The 18,109-nt window shown below is 45.0% G+C and overlaps 13 non-coding genes and 1 pseudogene across 13 annotated transcripts; all 14 read left to right on the forward strand.

Moving 5' to 3' along the window:
- The first annotated feature begins 1,085 nt into the window (after positions 1 to 1,085).
- On the forward strand, positions 1,086 to 1,276 carry LOC141208004 (U2 spliceosomal RNA). The gene has a single exon (XR_012278275.1). It is a non-coding gene; the product is annotated as a U2 spliceosomal RNA (small nuclear RNA).
- A 1,115-nt stretch (positions 1,277 to 2,391) lies between these two features.
- LOC141208005 (U2 spliceosomal RNA) lies at positions 2,392 to 2,582 on the forward strand. The gene has a single exon (XR_012278276.1). It is a non-coding gene; the product is annotated as a U2 spliceosomal RNA (small nuclear RNA).
- Positions 2,583 to 3,697: 1,115 nt separating this feature from the next.
- LOC141208006 (U2 spliceosomal RNA) lies at positions 3,698 to 3,888 on the forward strand. The gene has a single exon (XR_012278277.1). It is a non-coding gene; the product is annotated as a U2 spliceosomal RNA (small nuclear RNA).
- Positions 3,889 to 5,003: 1,115 nt separating this feature from the next.
- On the forward strand, positions 5,004 to 5,194 carry LOC141208109 (U2 spliceosomal RNA). The gene has a single exon (XR_012278377.1). It is a non-coding gene; the product is annotated as a U2 spliceosomal RNA (small nuclear RNA).
- A 1,115-nt stretch (positions 5,195 to 6,309) lies between these two features.
- On the forward strand, positions 6,310 to 6,500 carry LOC141208007 (U2 spliceosomal RNA). Its single transcript, XR_012278278.1, has one exon. It is a non-coding gene; the product is annotated as a U2 spliceosomal RNA (small nuclear RNA).
- A 1,115-nt stretch (positions 6,501 to 7,615) lies between these two features.
- On the forward strand, positions 7,616 to 7,731 carry LOC141208202 (U2 spliceosomal RNA; annotated as a pseudogene).
- A 524-nt stretch (positions 7,732 to 8,255) lies between these two features.
- LOC141208143 (U2 spliceosomal RNA) lies at positions 8,256 to 8,437 on the forward strand. The gene has a single exon (XR_012278409.1). It is a non-coding gene; the product is annotated as a U2 spliceosomal RNA (small nuclear RNA).
- A 1,115-nt stretch (positions 8,438 to 9,552) lies between these two features.
- LOC141208008 (U2 spliceosomal RNA) lies at positions 9,553 to 9,743 on the forward strand. Its single transcript, XR_012278279.1, has one exon. It is a non-coding gene; the product is annotated as a U2 spliceosomal RNA (small nuclear RNA).
- Positions 9,744 to 10,858: 1,115 nt separating this feature from the next.
- On the forward strand, positions 10,859 to 11,049 carry LOC141208009 (U2 spliceosomal RNA). Its single transcript, XR_012278280.1, has one exon. It is a non-coding gene; the product is annotated as a U2 spliceosomal RNA (small nuclear RNA).
- Positions 11,050 to 12,164: 1,115 nt separating this feature from the next.
- Positions 12,165 to 12,355, forward strand: LOC141208010 (U2 spliceosomal RNA). The gene has a single exon (XR_012278281.1). It is a non-coding gene; the product is annotated as a U2 spliceosomal RNA (small nuclear RNA).
- Positions 12,356 to 13,470: 1,115 nt separating this feature from the next.
- Positions 13,471 to 13,661, forward strand: LOC141208110 (U2 spliceosomal RNA). Its single transcript, XR_012278378.1, has one exon. It is a non-coding gene; the product is annotated as a U2 spliceosomal RNA (small nuclear RNA).
- Positions 13,662 to 14,779: 1,118 nt separating this feature from the next.
- On the forward strand, positions 14,780 to 14,970 carry LOC141208136 (U2 spliceosomal RNA). Its single transcript, XR_012278402.1, has one exon. It is a non-coding gene; the product is annotated as a U2 spliceosomal RNA (small nuclear RNA).
- A 1,115-nt stretch (positions 14,971 to 16,085) lies between these two features.
- LOC141208011 (U2 spliceosomal RNA) lies at positions 16,086 to 16,276 on the forward strand. Its single transcript, XR_012278282.1, has one exon. It is a non-coding gene; the product is annotated as a U2 spliceosomal RNA (small nuclear RNA).
- A 1,114-nt stretch (positions 16,277 to 17,390) lies between these two features.
- On the forward strand, positions 17,391 to 17,581 carry LOC141208012 (U2 spliceosomal RNA). Its single transcript, XR_012278283.1, has one exon. It is a non-coding gene; the product is annotated as a U2 spliceosomal RNA (small nuclear RNA).
- Positions 17,582 to 18,109: the final 528 nt, after the last annotated feature.

Below are 18,109 nucleotides of genomic sequence, written 5' to 3' on the forward strand. Positions count from 1 at the left end.
TTGAATTCAATGTTTTTTGTTCATTTTGCTTGTTTGTCGGATTTTGGGATGGACTCTTTGGCTTTGCTTTTCTTCTCCTCATTGGATTTTTCATGTTCAAAGTTGCAGAAGCCAGATTACAAGCTCATTTTGGTTCAACTTCAGCAACTGTGCATTGCATTGCCATGTAATGTGATGCAATGCTATCTTTCTAGCTCTCCCTTTTTACTTCCTTTTGGATAAACAGACATATTAGGCAAGCATTTTGGAGCTTTCACCTAAATAACTACAGGTGGTGAGATAAGCTGCACAATATAATTGACCTTTCAGTATATTGTTGCACACACACCATCTATTTAGCAAATGCCCTTGTTATCAACAGCAGCCTTTTAAACTCACCTGAGCTAACAGGTATGTGCGCTGGTTACTCTGCTGCGCTTAAAATTTCTTTTTTGGTTTGCTACAATGCCTTTTCTGAAACGTTGTCTCCCTCTGCTGGAACACTGACTTCTTTCATTTAATGCCTGCAGACTATAAAAGAGAACCCAACCCAAAAAGTTTGGTTGATTAGTCTGTGGCATTCTGTTAAACTGTTGCTTATGGCGGTCTCTGTGAGCTTCTCAGCGACATTCAGCCAGCCAGGTATCCTGCCTGCAGTAGATGGAATGTGGTAATGGAACGCTGGCTGCGCGTGTCATAATAGGCTCTGAGCCTTTATATACCTGTGCACAGCAGAAGCCACCTTCAGTCTGCTGCTGGACAGCCAGCAGCAGCAGCAGCAGGAGAGGTATGTAATCAGGAGCCCTCCTGCTAAGGGTAGACAGCTGCTCGTTCCACCCCACCCCCCGCCTTAATTGGTTCTCCTCCCTTCCAACGGTGTTGAGGCGGGTGGGAACAGCAGGGGGTGAAGGTGCTGTGTTTAAAGAGGTGGAGTTATGCAGATCTAAAACGCGTGGATTGCAGCAGCAGCAAGCCGAAAAGTGCAGGCATGTAAGGGATCTAGAGGTTGACAACATGTCTTCTTAACGGGAGTCCAGGAGCTCATCTCCACAAATGGACTTTTCAGGATCCTTGGGTGGCTCCGTAGTTTGAAACCAATTCTGGTTATCGCTTCTCGGCCTTTTGGCTAAGATCAAGTGTAGTATCTGTTCTTATCAGTTTAATATCTGATACGTCCCCTATCTGGGGACCATATATTAAATGGATTTTTAGAACAGGGAGATGGAAAAAGAGCTTGCTCTGTCCACTCCACGCATTGACCTGGTATTGCAGTATCTCCAGGACCGGTGCACCCCTTCTTTAATGCAGTTTCTAAAATCAGAAAGAATTGAATTCAATGTTTTTTGTTCATTTTGCTTGTTTGTTGGATTTTGGGATGGACTCTTTGGCTTTGCTTTTCTTCTCCTCATTGGATTTTTCATGTTCAAAGTTGCAGAAGCCAGATTACAAGCTCATTTTGGTTCAACTTCAGCAACTGTGCATTGCATTGCCATGTAATGTGATGCAATGCTATCTTTCTAGCTCTCCCTTTTTACTTCCTTTTGGATAAACAGACATATTAGGCAAGCATTTTGGAGCTTTCACCTAAATAACTACAGGTGGTGAGATAAGCTGCACAATATAATTGACCTTTCAGTATATTGTTGCACACACACCATCTATTTAGCAAATGCCCTTGTTATCAACAGCAGCCTTTTAAACTCACCTGAGCTAACAGGTATGTGCGCTGGTTACTCTGCTGCGCTTAAAATTTCTTTTTTGGTTTGCTACAATGCCTTTTCTGAAACGTTGTCTCCCTCTGCTGGAACACTGACTTCTTTCATTTAATGCCTGCAGACTATAAAAGAGAACCCAACCCAAAAAGTTTGGTTGATTAGTCTGTGGCATTCTGTTAAACTGTTGCTTATGGCGGTCTCTGTGAGCTTCTCAGCGACATTCAGCCAGCCAGGTATCCTGCCTGCAGTAGATGGAATGTGGCAATGGAACGCTGGCTGCGCGTGTCATAATAGGCTCTGAGCCTTTATATACCTGTGCACAGCAGCAGCCACCTTCAGTCTGCTGCTGGACAGCCAGCAGCAGCAGCAGCAGGAGAGGTATGTAATCAGGAGCCCTCCTGCTAAGGGTAGACAGCTGCTCGTTCCACCCCACCCCCCGCCTTAATTGGTTCTCCTCCCTTCCAACGGTGTTGAGGCGGGTGGGAACAGCAGGGGGTGAAGGTGCTGTGTTTAAAGAGGTGGAGTTATGCAGATCTAAAACGCGTGGATTGCAGCAGCAGCAAGCCGAAAAGTGCAGGCATGTAAGGGATCTAGAGGTTGACAACATGTCTTCTTAACGGGAGTCCAGGAGCTCATCTCCACAAATGGACTTTTCAGGATCCTTGGGTGGCTCCGTAGTTTGAAACCAATTCTGGTTATCGCTTCTCGGCCTTTTGGCTAAGATCAAGTGTAGTATCTGTTCTTATCAGTTTAATATCTGATACGTCCCCTATCTGGGGACCATATATTAAATGGATTTTTAGAACAGGGAGATGGAAAAAGAGCTTGCTCTGTCCACTCCACGCATTGACCTGGTATTGCAGTATCTCCAGGACCGGTGCACCCCTTCTTTAATGCAGTTTCTAAAATCAGAAAGAATTGAATTCAATGTTTTTTGTTCATTTTGCTTGTTTGTTGGATTTTGGGATGGACTCTTTGGCTTTGCTTTTCTTCTCCTCATTGGATTTTTCATGTTCAAAGTTGCAGAAGCCAGATTACAAGCTCATTTTGGTTCAACTTCAGCAACTGTGCATTGCATTGCCATGTAATGTGATGCAATGCTATCTTTCTAGCTCTCCCTTTTTACTTCCTTTTGGATAAACAGACATATTAGGCAAGCATTTTGGAGCTTTCACCTAAATAACTACAGGTGGTGAGATAAGCTGCACAATATAATTGACCTTTCAGTATATTGTTGCACACACACCATCTATTTAGCAAATGCCCTTGTTATCAACAGCAGCCTTTTAAACTCACCTGAGCTAACAGGTATGTGCGCTGGTTACTCTGCTGCGCTTAAAATTTCTTTTTTGGTTTGCTACAATGCCTTTTCTGAAACGTTGTCTCCCTCTGCTGGAACACTGACTTCTTTCATTTAATGCCTGCAGACTATAAAAGAGAACCCAACCCAAAAAGTTTGGTTGATTAGTCTGTGGCATTCTGTTAAACTGTTGCTTATGGCGGTCTCTGTGAGCTTCTCAGCGACATTCAGCCAGCCAGGTATCCTGCCTGCAGTAGATGGAATGTGGCAATGGAACGCTGGCTGCGCGTGTCATAATAGGCTCTGAGCCTTTATATACCTGTGCACAGCAGAAGCCACCTTCAGTCTGCTGCTGGACAGCCAGCAGCAGCAGCAGCAGGAGAGGTATGTAATCAGGAGCCCTCCTGCTAAGGGTAGACAGCTGCTCGTTCCACCCCACCCCCCGCCTTAATTGGTTCTCCTCCCTTCCAACGGTGTTGAGGCGGGTGGGAACAGCAGGGGGTGAAGGTGCTGTGTTTAAAGAGGTGGAGTTATGCAGATCTAAAACGCGTGGATTGCAGCAGCAGCAAGCCGAAAAGTGCAGGCATGTAAGGGATCTAGAGGTTGACAACATGTCTTCTTAACGGGAGTCCAGGAGCTCATCTCCACAAATGGACTTTTCAGGATCCTTGGGTGGCTCCGTAGTTTGAAACCAATTCTGGTTATCGCTTCTCGGCCTTTTGGCTAAGATCAAGTGTAGTATCTGTTCTTATCAGTTTAATATCTGATACGTCCCCTATCTGGGGACCATATATTAAATGGATTTTTAGAACAGGGAGATGGAAAAAGAGCTTGCTCTGTCCACTCCACGCATTGACCTGGTATTGCAGTATCTCCAGGACCGGTGCACCCCTTCTTTAATGCAGTTTCTAAAATCAGAAAGAATTGAATTCAATGTTTTTTGTTCATTTTGCTTGTTTGTTGGATTTTGGGATGGACTCTTTGGCTTTGCTTTTCTTCTCCTCATTGGATTTTTCATGTTCAAAGTTGCAGAAGCCAGATTACAAGCTCATTTTGGTTCAACTTCAGCAACTGTGCATTGCATTGCCATGTAATGTGATGCAATGCTATCTTTCTAGCTCTCCCTTTTTACTTCCTTTTGGATAAACAGACATATTAGGCAAGCATTTTGGAGCTTTCACCTAAATAACTACAGGTGGTGAGATAAGCTGCACAATATAATTGACCTTTCAGTATATTGTTGCACACACACCATCTATTTAGCAAATGCCCTTGTTATCAACAGCAGCCTTTTAAACTCACCTGAGCTAACAGGTATGTGTGCTGGTTACTCTGCTGCGCTTAAAATTTCTTTTTTGGTTTGCTACAATGCCTTTTCTGAAACGTTGTCTCCCTCTGCTGGAACACTGACTTCTTTCATTTAATGCCTGCAGACTATAAAAGAGAACCCAACCCAAAAAGTTTGGTTGATTAGTCTGTGGCATTCTGTTAAACTGTTGCTTATGGCGGTCTCTGTGAGCTTCTCAGCGACATTCAGCCAGCCAGGTATCCTGCCTGCAGTAGATGGAATGTGGCAATGGAACGCTGGCTGCGCGTGTCATAATAGGCTCTGAGCCTTTATATACCTGTGCACAGCAGCAGCCACCTTCAGTCTGCTGCTGGACAGCCAGCAGCAGCAGCAGCAGGAGAGGTATGTAATCAGGAGCCCTCCTGCTAAGGGTAGACAGCTGCTCGTTCCACCCCACCCCCCGCCTTAATTGGTTCTCCTCCCTTCCAACGGTGTTGAGGCGGGTGGGAACAGCAGGGGGTGAAGGTGCTGTGTTTAAAGAGGTGGAGTTATGCAGATCTAAAACGCGTGGATTGCAGCAGCAGCAAGCCGAAAAGTGCAGGCATGTAAGGGATCTAGAGGTTGACAACATGTCTTCTTAACGGGAGTCCAGGAGCTCATCTCCACAAATGGACTTTTCAGGATCCTTGGGTGGCTCCGTAGTTTGAAACCAATTCTGGTTATCGCTTCTCGGCCTTTTGGCTAAGATCAAGTGTAGTATCTGTTCTTATCAGTTTAATATCTGATACGTCCCCTATCTGGGGACCATATATTAAATGGATTTTTAGAACAGGGAGATGGAAAAAGAGCTTGCTCTGTACACTCCACGCATTGACCTGGTATTGCAGTATCTCCAGGACCGGTGCACCCCTTCTTTAATGCAGTTTCTAAAATCAGAAAGAATTGAATTCAATGTTTTTTGTTCATTTTGCTTGTTTGTCGGATTTTGGGATGGACTCTTTGGCTTTGCTTTTCTTCTCCTCATTGGATTTTTCATGTTCAAAGTTGCAGAAGCCAGATTACAAGCTCATTTTGGTTCAACTTCAGCAACTGTGCATTGCATTGCCATGTAATGTGATGCAATGCTATCTTTCTAGCTCTCCCTTTTTACTTCCTTTTGGATAAACAGACATATTAGGCAAGCATTTTGGAGCTTTCACCTAAATAACTACAGGTGGTGAGATAAGCTGCACAATATAATTGACCTTTCAGTATATTGTTGCACACACACCATCTATTTAGCAAATGCCCTTGTTATCAACAGCAGCCTTTTAAACTCACCTGAGCTAACAGGTATGTGCGCTGGTTACTCTGCTGCGCTTAAAATTTCTTTTTTGGTTTGCTACAATGCCTTTTCTGAAACGTTGTCTCCCTCTGCTGGAACACTGACTTCTTTCATTTAATGCCTGCAGACTATAAAAGAGAACCCAACCCAAAAAGTTTGGTTGATTAGTCTGTGGCATTCTGTTAAACTGTTGCTTATGGCGGTCTCTGTGAGCTTCTCAGCGACATTCAGCCAGCCAGGTATCCTGCCTGCAGTAGATGGAATGTGGCAATGGAACGCTGGCTGCGCGTGTCATAATAGGCTCTGAGCCTTTATATACCTGTGCACAGCAGCAGCCATCTTCAGTCTGCTGCTGGACAGCCAGCAGCAGCAGCAGCAGGAGAGGTATGTAATCAGGAGCCCTCCTGCTAAGGGTAGACAGCTGCTCGTTCCACCCCACCCCCCGCCTTAATTGGTTCTCATCCCTTCCAACGGTGTTGAGGCGGGTGGGAACAGCAGGGGGTGAAGGTGCTGTGTTTAAAGAGGTGGAGTTATGCAGATCTAAAACGCGTGGATTGCAGCAGCAGCAAGCCGAAAAGTGCAGGCATGTAAGGGATCTAGAGGTTGACAACATGTCTTCTTAACGGGAGTCCAGGAGCTCATCTCCACAAATGGACTTTTCAGGATCCTTGGGTGGCTCCGTAGTTTGAAACCAATTCTGGTTATCGCTTCTCGGCCTTTTGGCTAAGATCAAGTGTAGTATCTGTTCTTATCAGTTTAATATCTGATACGTCCCCTATCTGGGGACCATATATTAAATGGATTTTTAGAACAGGGAGATGGAAAAAGAGCTTGCTCTGTCCACTCCACGCATTGACCTGGTATTGCAGTATCTCCAGGACCGGTGCACCCCTTCTTTAATGCAGTTTCTAAAATCAGAAAGAATTGAATTCAATGTTTTTTGTTCATTTTGCTTGTTTGTCGGATTTTGGGATGGACTCTTTGGCTTTGCTTTTCTTCTCCTCATTGGATTTTTCATGTTCAAAGTTGCAGAAGCCAGATTACAAGCTCATTTTGGTTCAACTTCAGCAACTGTGCATTGCATTGCCATGTAATGTGATGCAATGCTATCTTTCTAGCTCTCCCTTTTTACTTCCTTTTGGATAAACAGACATATTAGGCAAGCATTTTGGAGCTTTCACCTAAATAACTACAGGTGGTGAGATAAGCTGCACAATATAATTGACCTTTCAGTATATTGTTGCACACACACCATCTATTTAGCAAATGCCCTTGTTATCAACAGCAGCCTTTTAAACTCACCTGAGCTAACAGGTATGTGCGCTGGTTACTCTGCTGCGCTTAAAATTTCTTTTTTGGTTTGCTACAATGCCTTTTCTGAAACGTTGTCTCCCTCTGCTGGAACACTGACTTCTTTCATTTAATGCCTGCAGACTATAAAAGAGAACCCAACCCAAAAAGTTTGGTTGATTAGTCTGTGGCATTCTGTTAAACTGTTGCTTATGGCGGTCTCTGTGAGCTTCTCAGCGACATTCAGCCAGCCAGGTATCCTGCCTGCAGTAGATGGAATGTGGCAATGGAACGCTGGCTGCGCGTGTCATAATAGGCTCTGAGCCTTTATATACCTGTGCACAGCAGCAGCCACCTTCAGTCTGCTGCTGGACAGCCAGCAGCAGCAGCAGCAGGAGAGGTATGTAATCAGGAGCCCTCCTGCTAAGGGTAGACAGCTGCTCGTTCCACCCCACCCCCCGCCTTAATTGGTTCTCCTCCCTTCCAACGGTGTTGAGGCGGGTGGGAACAGCAGGGGGTGAAGGTGCTGTGTTTAAAGAGGTGGAGTTATGCAGATCTAAAACGCGTGGATTGCAGCAGCAGCAAGCCGAAAAGTGCAGGCATGTAAGGGATCTAGAGGTTGACAACATGTCTTCTTAACGGGAGTCCAGGAGCTCATCTCCACAAATGGACTTTTCAGGATCCTTGGGTGGCTCCGTAGTTTGAAACCAATTCTGGTTATCGCTTCTCGGCCTTTTGGCTAAGATCAAGTGTAGTATCTTTTGAAAAGGCAGTTTTGTCCTTGGGCTGCCCTAGTAAATTGATGCATATTACACACTGGTTTGGTGCACTTGTTAGTACGCCAGGTGGCTCATAGAGTTATCTGATGGAAAACATGGCCCTCCAGGATCGAAGTCACTAGGCTGGGTAAGTGTGAGGGCTTTGGAGCAATGTGCCCCAGGAGTAGGCGCCCTGGTGGGAGTCCAAGCTTACTGGGACTGGGAACCCCAGAAAGACTTGGCTTCGTTGCAACCCGCACCTTTGCCAATCATACTTTCTGAGCAACCCCCCCTATTCCTGGCCTCCGGGCTAGGAAGGGGAATTTTTATAAACCCGGTCGGAGGTCCGGTCAGCTTTGGGCTGAGAAACCAACACAGGCTCCAGCTCCACTAGGGTGGCAGCCTAGATGGAAGCTGGGAGCACGAAAACGGCTCTTCTCCGGCTTCGGCTAGGGAGAGCATCGGAGATCCCTGACCCTCGCTGTGGCCTTCTGGCTCGGAGGGATGGGGATGGTTTATTGGGGACCCTCTCCTCCGGGAAGGGTCCACATGAATCCTCGCCTCGTGCGCTGTTTTGGTGTGACTTCGGTCACATTTTTCAGTGCCTTGGATGCAGCTTCAATCAAAAAATCTGTTCTTATCAGTTTAATATCTGATACGTCCCCTATCTGGGGACCATATATTAAATGGATTTTTAGAACAGGGAGATGGAAAAAGAGCTTGCTCTGTCCACTCCACGCATTGACCTGGTATTGCAGTATCTCCAGGAGCGGTGCACCCCTTCTTTAATGCAGTTTCTAAAATCAGAAAGAATTGAATTCAATGTTTTTTGTTCATTTTGCTTGTTTGTCGGATTTTGGGATGGACTCTTTGGCTTTGCTTTTCTTCTCCTCATTGGATTTTTCATGTTCAAAGTTGCAGAAGCCAGATTACAAGCTCATTTTGGTTCAACTTCAGCAACTGTGCATTGCATTGCCATGTAATGTGATGCAATGCTATCTTTCTAGCTCTCCCTTTTTACTTCCTTTTGGATAAACAGACATATTAGGCAAGCATTTTGGAGCTTTCACCTAAATAACTACAGGTGGTGAGATAAGCTGCACAATATAATTGACCTTTCAGTATATTGTTGCACACACACCATCTATTTAGCAAATGCCCTTGTTATCAACAGCAGCCTTTTAAACTCACCTGAGCTAACAGGTATGTGCGCTGGTTACTCTGCTGCGCTTAAAATTTCTTTTTTGGTTTGCTACAATGCCTTTTCTGAAACGTTGTCTCCCTCTGCTGGAACACTGACTTCTTTCATTTAATGCCTGCAGACTATAAAAGAGAACCCAACCCAAAAAGTTTGGTTGATTAGTCTGTGGCATTCTGTTAAACTGTTGCTTATGGCGGTCTCTGTGAGCTTCTCAGCGATATTCAGCCAGCCAGGTATCCTGCCTGCAGTAGATGGAATGTGGCAATGGAACGCTGGCTGCGCGTGTCATAATAGGCTCTGAGCCTTTATATACCTGTGCACAGCAGAAGCCACCTTCAGTCTGCTGCTGGACAGCCAGCAGCAGCAGCAGCAGGAGAGGTATGTAATCAGGAGCCCTCCTGCTAAGGGTAGACAGCTGCTCGTTCCACCCCACCCCCCGCCTTAATTGGTTCTCCTCCCTTCCAACGGTGTTGAGGCGGGTGGGAACAGCAGGGGGTGAAGGTGCTGTGTTTAAAGAGGTGGAGTTATGCAGATCTAAAACGCGTGGATTGCAGCAGCAGCAAGCCGAAAAGTGCAGGCATGTAAGGGATCTAGAGGTTGACAACATGTCTTCTTAACGGGAGTCCAGGAGCTCATCTCCACAAATGGACTTTTCAGGATCCTTGGGTGGCTCCGTAGTTTGAAACCAATTCTGGTTATCGCTTCTCGGCCTTTTGGCTAAGATCAAGTGTAGTATCTGTTCTTATCAGTTTAATATCTGATACGTCCCCTATCTGGGGACCATATATTAAATGGATTTTTAGAACAGGGAGATGGAAAAAGAGCTTGCTCTGTCCACTCCACGCATTGACCTGGTATTGCAGTATCTCCAGGACCGGTGCACCCCTTCTTTAATGCAGTTTCTAAAATCAGAAAGAATTGAATTCAATGTTTTTTGTTCATTTTGCTTGTTTGTTGGATTTTGGGATGGACTCTTTGGCTTTGCTTTTCTTCTCCTCATTGGATTTTTCATGTTCAAAGTTGCAGAAGCCAGATTACAAGCTCATTTTGGTTCAACTTCAGCAACTGTGCATTGCATTGCCATGTAATGTGATGCAATGCTATCTTTCTAGCTCTCCCTTTTTACTTCCTTTTGGATAAACAGACATATTAGGCAAGCATTTTGGAGCTTTCACCTAAATAACTACAGGTGGTGAGATAAGCTGCACAATATAATTGACCTTTCAGTATATTGTTGCACACACACCATCTATTTAGCAAATGCCCTTGTTATCAACAGCAGCCTTTTAAACTCACCTGAGCTAACAGGTATGTGCGCTGGTTACTCTGCTGCGCTTAAAATTTCTTTTTTGGTTTGCTACAATGCCTTTTCTGAAACGTTGTCTCCCTCTGCTGGAACACTGACTTCTTTCATTTAATGCCTGCAGACTATAAAAGAGAACCCAACCCAAAAAGTTTGGTTGATTAGTCTGTGGCATTCTGTTAAACTGTTGCTTATGGCGGTCTCTGTGAGCTTCTCAGCGACATTCAGCCAGCCAGGTATCCTGCCTGCAGTAGATGGAATGTGGCAATGGAACGCTGGCTGCGCGTGTCATAATAGGCTCTGAGCCTTTATATACCTGTGCACAGCAGAAGCCACCTTCAGTCTGCTGCTGGACAGCCAGCAGCAGCAGCAGCAGGAGAGGTATGTAATCAGGAGCCCTCCTGCTAAGGGTAGACAGCTGCTCGTTCCACCCCACCCCCCGCCTTAATTGGTTCTCCTCCCTTCCAACGGTGTTGAGGCGGGTGGGAACAGCAGGGGGTGAAGGTGCTGTGTTTAAAGAGGTGGAGTTATGCAGATCTAAAACGCGTGGATTGCAGCAGCAGCAAGCCGAAAAGTGCAGGCATGTAAGGGATCTAGAGGTTGACAACATGTCTTCTTAACGGGAGTCCAGGAGCTCATCTCCACAAATGGACTTTTCAGGATCCTTGGGTGGCTCCGTACTTTGAAACCAATTCTGGTTATCGCTTCTCGGCCTTTTGGCTAAGATCAAGTGTAGTATCTGTTCTTATCAGTTTAATATCTGATACGTCCCCTATCTGGGGACCATATATTAAATGGATTTTTAGAACAGGGAGATGGAAAAAGAGCTTGCTCTGTCCACTCCACGCATTGACCTGGTATTGCAGTATCTCCAGGACCGGTGCACCCCTTCTTTAATGCAGTTTCTAAAATCAGAAAGAATTGAATTCAATGTTTTTTGTTCATTTTGCTTGTTTGTTGGATTTTGGGATGGACTCTTTGGCTTTGCTTTTCTTCTCCTCATTGGATTTTTCATGTTCAAAGTTGCAGAAGCCAGATTACAAGCTCATTTTGGTTCAACTTCAGCAACTGTGCATTGCATTGCCATGTAATGTGATGCAATGCTATCTTTCTAGCTCTCCCTTTTTACTTCCTTTTGGATAAACAGACATATTAGGCAAGCATTTTGGAGCTTTCACCTAAATAACTACAGGTGGTGAGATAAGCTGCACAATATAATTGACCTTTCAGTATATTGTTGCACACACACCATCTATTTAGCAAATGCCCTTGTTATCAACAGCAGCCTTTTAAACTCACCTGAGCTAACAGGTATGTGCGCTGGTTACTCTGCTGCGCTTAAAATTTCTTTTTTGGTTTGCTACAATGCCTTTTCTGAAACGTTGTCTCCCTCTGCTGGAACACTGACTTCTTTCATTTAATGCCTGCAGACTATAAAAGAGAACCCAACCCAAAAAGTTTGGTTGATTAGTCTGTGGCATTCTGTTAAACTGTTGCTTATGGCGGTCTCTGTGAGCTTCTCAGCGACATTCAGCCAGCCAGGTATCCTGCCTGCAGTAGATGGAATGTGGCAATGGAACGCTGGCTGCGCGTGTCATAATAGGCTCTGAGCCTTTATATACCTGTGCACAGCAGAAGCCACCTTCAGTCTGCTGCTGGACAGCCAGCAGCAGCAGCAGCAGGAGAGGTATGTAATCAGGAGCCCTCCTGCTAAGGGTAGACAGCTGCTCGTTCCACCCCACCCCCCGCCTTAATTGGTTCTCCTCCCTTCCAACGGTGTTGAGGCGGGTGGGAACAGCAGGGGGTGAAGGTGCTGTGTTTAAAGAGGTGGAGTTATGCAGATCTAAAACGCGTGGATTGCAGCAGCAGCAAGCCGAAAAGTGCAGGCATGTAAGGGATCTAGAGGTTGACAACATGTCTTCTTAACGGGAGTCCAGGAGCTCATCTCCACAAATGGACTTTTCAGGATCCTTGGGTGGCTCCGTACTTTGAAACCAATTCTGGTTATCGCTTCTCGGCCTTTTGGCTAAGATCAAGTGTAGTATCTGTTCTTATCAGTTTAATATCTGATACGTCCCCTATCTGGGGACCATATATTAAATGGATTTTTAGAACAGGGAGATGGAAAAAGAGCTTGCTCTGTCCACTCCACGCATTGACCTGGTATTGCAGTATCTCCAGGACCGGTGCACCCCTTCTTTAATGCAGTTTCTAAAATCAGAAAGAATTGAATTCAATGTTTTTTGTTCATTTTGCTTGTTTGTTGGATTTTGGGATGGACTCTTTGGCTTTGCTTTTCTTCTCCTCATTGGATTTTTCATGTTCAAAGTTGCAGAAGCCAGATTACAAGCTCATTTTGGTTCAACTTCAGCAACTGTGCATTGCATTGCCATGTAATGTGATGCAATGCTATCTTTCTAGCTCTCCCTTTTTACTTCCTTTTGGATAAACAGACATATTAGGCAAGCATTTTGGAGCTTTCACCTAAATAACTACAGGTGGTGAGATAAGCTGCACAATATAATTGACCTTTCAGTATATTGTTGCACACACACCATCTATTTAGCAAATGCCCTTGTTATCAACAGCAGCCTTTTAAACTCACCTGAGCTAACAGGTATGTGCGCTGGTTACTCTGCTGCGCTTAAAATTTCTTTTTTGGTTTGCTACAATGCCTTTTCTGAAACGTTGTCTCCCTCTGCTGGAACACTGACTTCTTTCATTTAATGCCTGCAGACTATAAAAGAGAACCCAACCCAAAAAGTTTGGTTGATTAGTCTGTGGCATTCTGTTAAACTGTTGCTTATGGCGGTCTCTGTGAGCTTCTCAGCGACATTCAGCCAGCCAGGTATCCTGCCTGCAGTAGATGGAATGTGGCAATGGAACGCTGGCTGCGCGTGTCATAATAGGCTCTGAGCCTTTATATACCTGTGCACAGCAGCAGCCACCTTCAGTCTGCTGCTGGACAGCCAGCAGCAGCAGCAGCAGGAGAGGTATGTAATCAGGAGCCCTCCTGCTAAGGGTAGACAGCTGCTCGTTCCACCCCACCCCCCGCCTTAATTGGTTCTCCTCCCTTCCAACGGTGTTGAGGCGGGTGGGAACAGCAGGGGGTGAAGGTGCTGTGTTTAAAGAGGTGGAGTTATGCAGATCTAAAACGCGTGGATTGCAGCAGCAGCAAGCCGAAAAGTGCAGGCATGTAAGGGATCTAGAGGTTGACAACATGTCTTCTTAACGGGAGTCCAGGAGCTCATCTCCACAAATGGACTTTTCAGGATCCTTGGGTGGCTCCGTAGTTTGAAACCAATTCTGGTTATCGCTTCTCGGCCTTTTGGCTAAGATCAAGTGTAGTATCTGTTCTTATCAGTTTAATATCTGATACGTCCCCTATCTGGGGACCATATATTAAATGGATTTTTAGAACAGGGAGATGGAAAAAGAGCTTGCTCTGTACACTCCACGCATTGACCTGGTATTGCAGTATCTCCAGGACCGGTGCACCCCTTCTTTAATGCAGTTTCTAAAATCAGAAAGAATTGAATTCAATGTTTTTTGTTCATTTTGCTTGTTTGTCGGATTTTGGGATGGACTCTTTGGCTTTGCTTTTCTTCTCCTCATTGGATTTTTCATGTTCAAAGTTGCAGAAGCCAGATTACAAGCTCATTTTGGTTCAACTTCAGCAACTGTGCATTGCATTGCCATGTAATGTGATGCAATGCTATCTTTCTAGCTCTCCCTTTTTACTTCCTTTTGGATAAACAGACATATTAGGCAAGCATTTTGGAGCTTTCACCTAAATAACTACAGGTGGTGAGATAAGCTGCACAATATAATTGACCTTTCAGTATATTGTTGCACACACACCATCTATTTAGCAAATGCCCTTGTTATCAACAGCAGCCTTTTAAACTCACCTGAGCTAACAGGTATGTGCGCTGGTTACTCTGCTGCGCTTAAAATTTCTTTTTTGGTTTGCTACAATGCCTTTTCTGAAACGTTGTCTCCCTCTGCTGGAACACTGACTTCTTTCATTTAATGCCTGCAGACTATAAAAGAGAACCCAACCCAAAAAGTTTGGTTGATTAGTCTGTGGCATTCTGTTAAACTGTTGCTTATGGCGGTCTCTGTGAGCTTCTCAGCGACATTCAGCCAGCCAGGTATCCTGCCTGCAGTAGATGGAATGTGGCAATGGAACGCTGGCTGCGCGTGTCATAATAGGCTCTGAGCCTTTATATACCTGTGCACAGCAGCAGCCACCTTCAGTCTGCTGCTGGACAGCCAGCAGCAGCAGCAGCAGCAGGAGAGGTATGTAATCAGGAGCCCTCCTGCTAAGGGTAGACAGCTGCTCGTTCCACCCCACCCCCCGCCTTAATTGGTTCTCCTCCCTTCCAACGGTGTTGAGGCGGGTGGGAACAGCAGGGGGTGAAGGTGCTGTGTTTAAAGAGGTGGAGTTATGCAGATCTAAAACGCGTGGATTGCAGCAGCAGCAAGCCGAAAAGTGCAGGCATGTAAGGGATCTAGAGGTTGACAACATGTCTTCTTAACGGGAGTCCAGGAGCTCATCTCCACAAATGGACTTTTCAGGATCCTTGGGTGGCTCCGTAGTTTGAAACCAATTCTGGTTATCGCTTCTCGGCCTTTTGGCTAAGATCAAGTGTACTATTTGTTCTTATCAGTTTAATATCTGATACGTCCCCTATCTGGGGACCATATATTAAATGGATTTTTAGAACAGGGAGATGGAAAAAGAGCTTGCTCTGTCCACTCCACGCATTGACCTGGTATTGCAGTATCTCCAGGACCAGTGCACCCCTTCTTTAATGCAGTTTCTAAAATCAGAAAGAATTGAATTCAATGTTTTTTGTTCATTTTGCTTGTTTGTCGGATTTTGGGATGGACTCTTTGGCTTTGCTTTTCTTCTCCTCATTGGATTTTTCATGTTCAAAGTTGCAGAAGCCAGATTACAAGCTCATTTTGGTTCAACTTCAGCAACTGTGCATTGCATTGCCATGTAATGTGATGCAATGCTATCTTTCTAGCTCTCCCTTTTTACTTCCTTTTGGATAAACAGACATATTAGGCAAGCATTTTGGAGCTTTCACCTAAATAACTACAGGTGGTGAGATAAGCTGCACAATATAATTGACCTTTCAGTATATTGTTGCACACACACCATCTATTTAGCAAATGCCCTTGTTATCAACAGCAGCCTTTTAAACTCACCTGAGCTAACAGGTATGTGCGCTGGTTACTCTGCTGCGCTTAAAATTTCTTTTTTGGTTTGCTACAATGCCTTTTCTGAAACGTTGTCTCCCTCTGCTGGAACACTGACTTCTTTCATTTAATGCCTGCAGACTATAAAAGAGAACCCAACCCAAAAAGTTTGGTTGATTAGTCTGTGGCATTCTGTTAAACTGTTGCTTATGGCGGTCTCTGTGAGCTTCTCAGCGACATTCAGCCAGCCAGGTATCCTGCCTGCAGTAGATGGAATGTGGCAATGGAACGCTGGCTGCGCGTGTCATAATAGGCTCTGAGCCTTTATATACCTGTGCACAGCAGCAGCCATCTTCAGTCTGCTGCTGGACAGCCAGCAGCAGCAGCAGCAGGAGAGGTATGTAATCAGGAGCCCTCCTGCTAAGGGTAGACAGCTGCTCGTTCCACCCCACCCCCCGCCTTAATTGGTTCTCATCCCTTCCAACGGTGTTGAGGCGGGTGGGAACAGCAGGGGGTGAAGGTGCTGTGTTTAAAGAGGTGGAGTTATGCAGATCTAAAACGCGTGGATTGCAGCAGCAGCAAGCCGAAAAGTGCAGGCATGTAAGGGATCTAGAGGTTGACAACATGTCTTCTTAACGGGAGTCCAGGAGCTCATCTCCACAAATGGACTTTTCAGGATCCTTGGGTGGCTCCGTAGTTTGAAACCAATTCTGGTTATCGCTTCTCGGCCTTTTGGCTAAGATCAAGTGTAGTATCTGTTCTTATCAGTTTAATATCTGATACGTCCCCTATCTGGGGACCATATATTAAATGGATTTTTAGAACAGGGAGATGGAAAAAGAGCTTGCTCTGTCCACTCCACGCATTGACCTGGTATTGCAGTATCTCCAGGACCGGTGCACCCCTTCTTTAATGCAGTTTCTAAAATCAGAAAGAATTGAATTCAATGTTTTTTGTTCATTTTGCTTGTTTGTCGGATTTTGGGATGGACTCTTTGGCTTTGCTTTTCTTCTCCTCATTGGATTTTTCATGTTCAAAGTTGCAGAAGCCAGATTACAAGCTCATTTTGGTTCAACTTCAGCAACTGTGCATTGCATTGCCATGTAATGTGATGCAATGCTATCTTTCTAGCTCTCCCTTTTTACTTCCTTTTGGATAAACAGACATATTAGGCAAGCATTTTGGAGCTTTCACCTAAATAACTACAGGTGGTGAGATAAGCTGCACAATATAATTGACCTTTCAGTATATTGTTGCACACACACCATCTATTTAGCAAATGCCCTTGTTATCAACAGCAGCCTTTTAAACTCACCTGAGCTAACAGGTATGTGCGCTGGTTACTCTGCTGCGCTTAAAATTTCTTTTTTGGTTTGCTACAATGCCTTTTCTGAAACGTTGTCTCCCTCTGCTGGAACACTGACTTCTTTCATTTAATGCCTGCAGACTATAAAAGAGAACCCAACCCAAAAAGTTTGGTTGATTAGTCTGTGGCATTCTGTTAAACTGTTGCTTATGGCGGTCTCTGTGAGCTTCTCAGCGACATTCAGCCAGCCAGGTATCCTGCCTGCAGTAGATGGAATGTGGCAATGGAACGCTGGCTGCGCGTGTCATAATAGGCTCTGAGCCTTTATATACCTGTGCACAGCAGCAGCCACCTTCAGTCTGCTGCTGGACAGCCAGCAGCAGCAGCAGCAGGAGAGGTATGTAATCAGGAGCCCTCCTGCTAAGGGTAGACAGCTGCTCGTTCCACCCCACCCCCCGCCTTAATTGGTTCTCCTCCCTTCCAACGGTGTTGAGGCGGGTGGGAACAGCAGGGGTGAAGGTGCTGTGTTTAAAGAGGTGGAGTTATGCAGATCTAAAACGCGTGGATTGCAGCAGCAGCAAGCCGAAAAGTGCAGGCATGTAAGGGATCTAGAGGTTGACAACATGTCTTCTTAACGGGAGTCCAGGAGCTCATCTCCACAAATGGACTTTTCAGGATCCTTGGGTGGCTCCGTAGTTTGAAACCAATTCTGGTTATCGCTTCTCGGCCTTTTGGCTAAGATCAAGTGTAGTATCTGTTCTTATCAGTTTAATATCTGATACGTCCCCTATCTGGGGACCATATATTAAATGGATTTTTAGAACAGGGAGATGGAAAAAGAGCTTGCTCTGTCCACTCCACGCATTGACCTGGTATTGCAGTATCTCCAGGACCGGTGCACCCCTTCTTTAATGCAGTTTCTAAAATCAGAAAGAATTGAATTCAATGTTTTTTGTTCATTTTGCTTGTTTGTCGGATTTTGGGATGGACTCTTTGGCTTTGCTTTTCTTCTCCTCATTGGATTTTTCATGTTCAAAGTTGCAGAAGCCAGATTACAAGCTCATTTTGGTTCAACTTCAGCAACTGTGCATTGCATTGCCATGTAATGTGATGCAATGCTATCTTTCTAGCTCTCCCTTTTTACTTCCTTTTGGATAAACAGACATATTAGGCAAGCATTTTGGAGCTTTCACCTAAATAACTACAGGTGGTGAGATAAGCTGCACAATATAATTGACCTTTCAGTATATTGTTGCACACACACCATCTATTTAGCAAATGCCCTTGTTATCAACAGCAGCCTTTTAAACTCACCTGAGCTAACAGGTATGTGCGCTTGTTACTCTGCTGCGCTTAAAATTTCTTTTTTGGTTTGCTACAATGCCTTTTCTGAAACGTTGTCTCCCTCTGCTGGAACACTGACTTCTTTCATTT

Source organism: Phyllobates terribilis, unplaced genomic scaffold (assembly GCF_046119375.1).
Source record: "Phyllobates terribilis strain yellow unplaced genomic scaffold, ASM4611937v1 Scaffold_168__1_contigs__length_4147262, whole genome shotgun sequence".
NCBI classification, from domain to species: Eukaryota; Metazoa; Chordata; class Amphibia; order Anura; family Dendrobatidae; genus Phyllobates; species Phyllobates terribilis.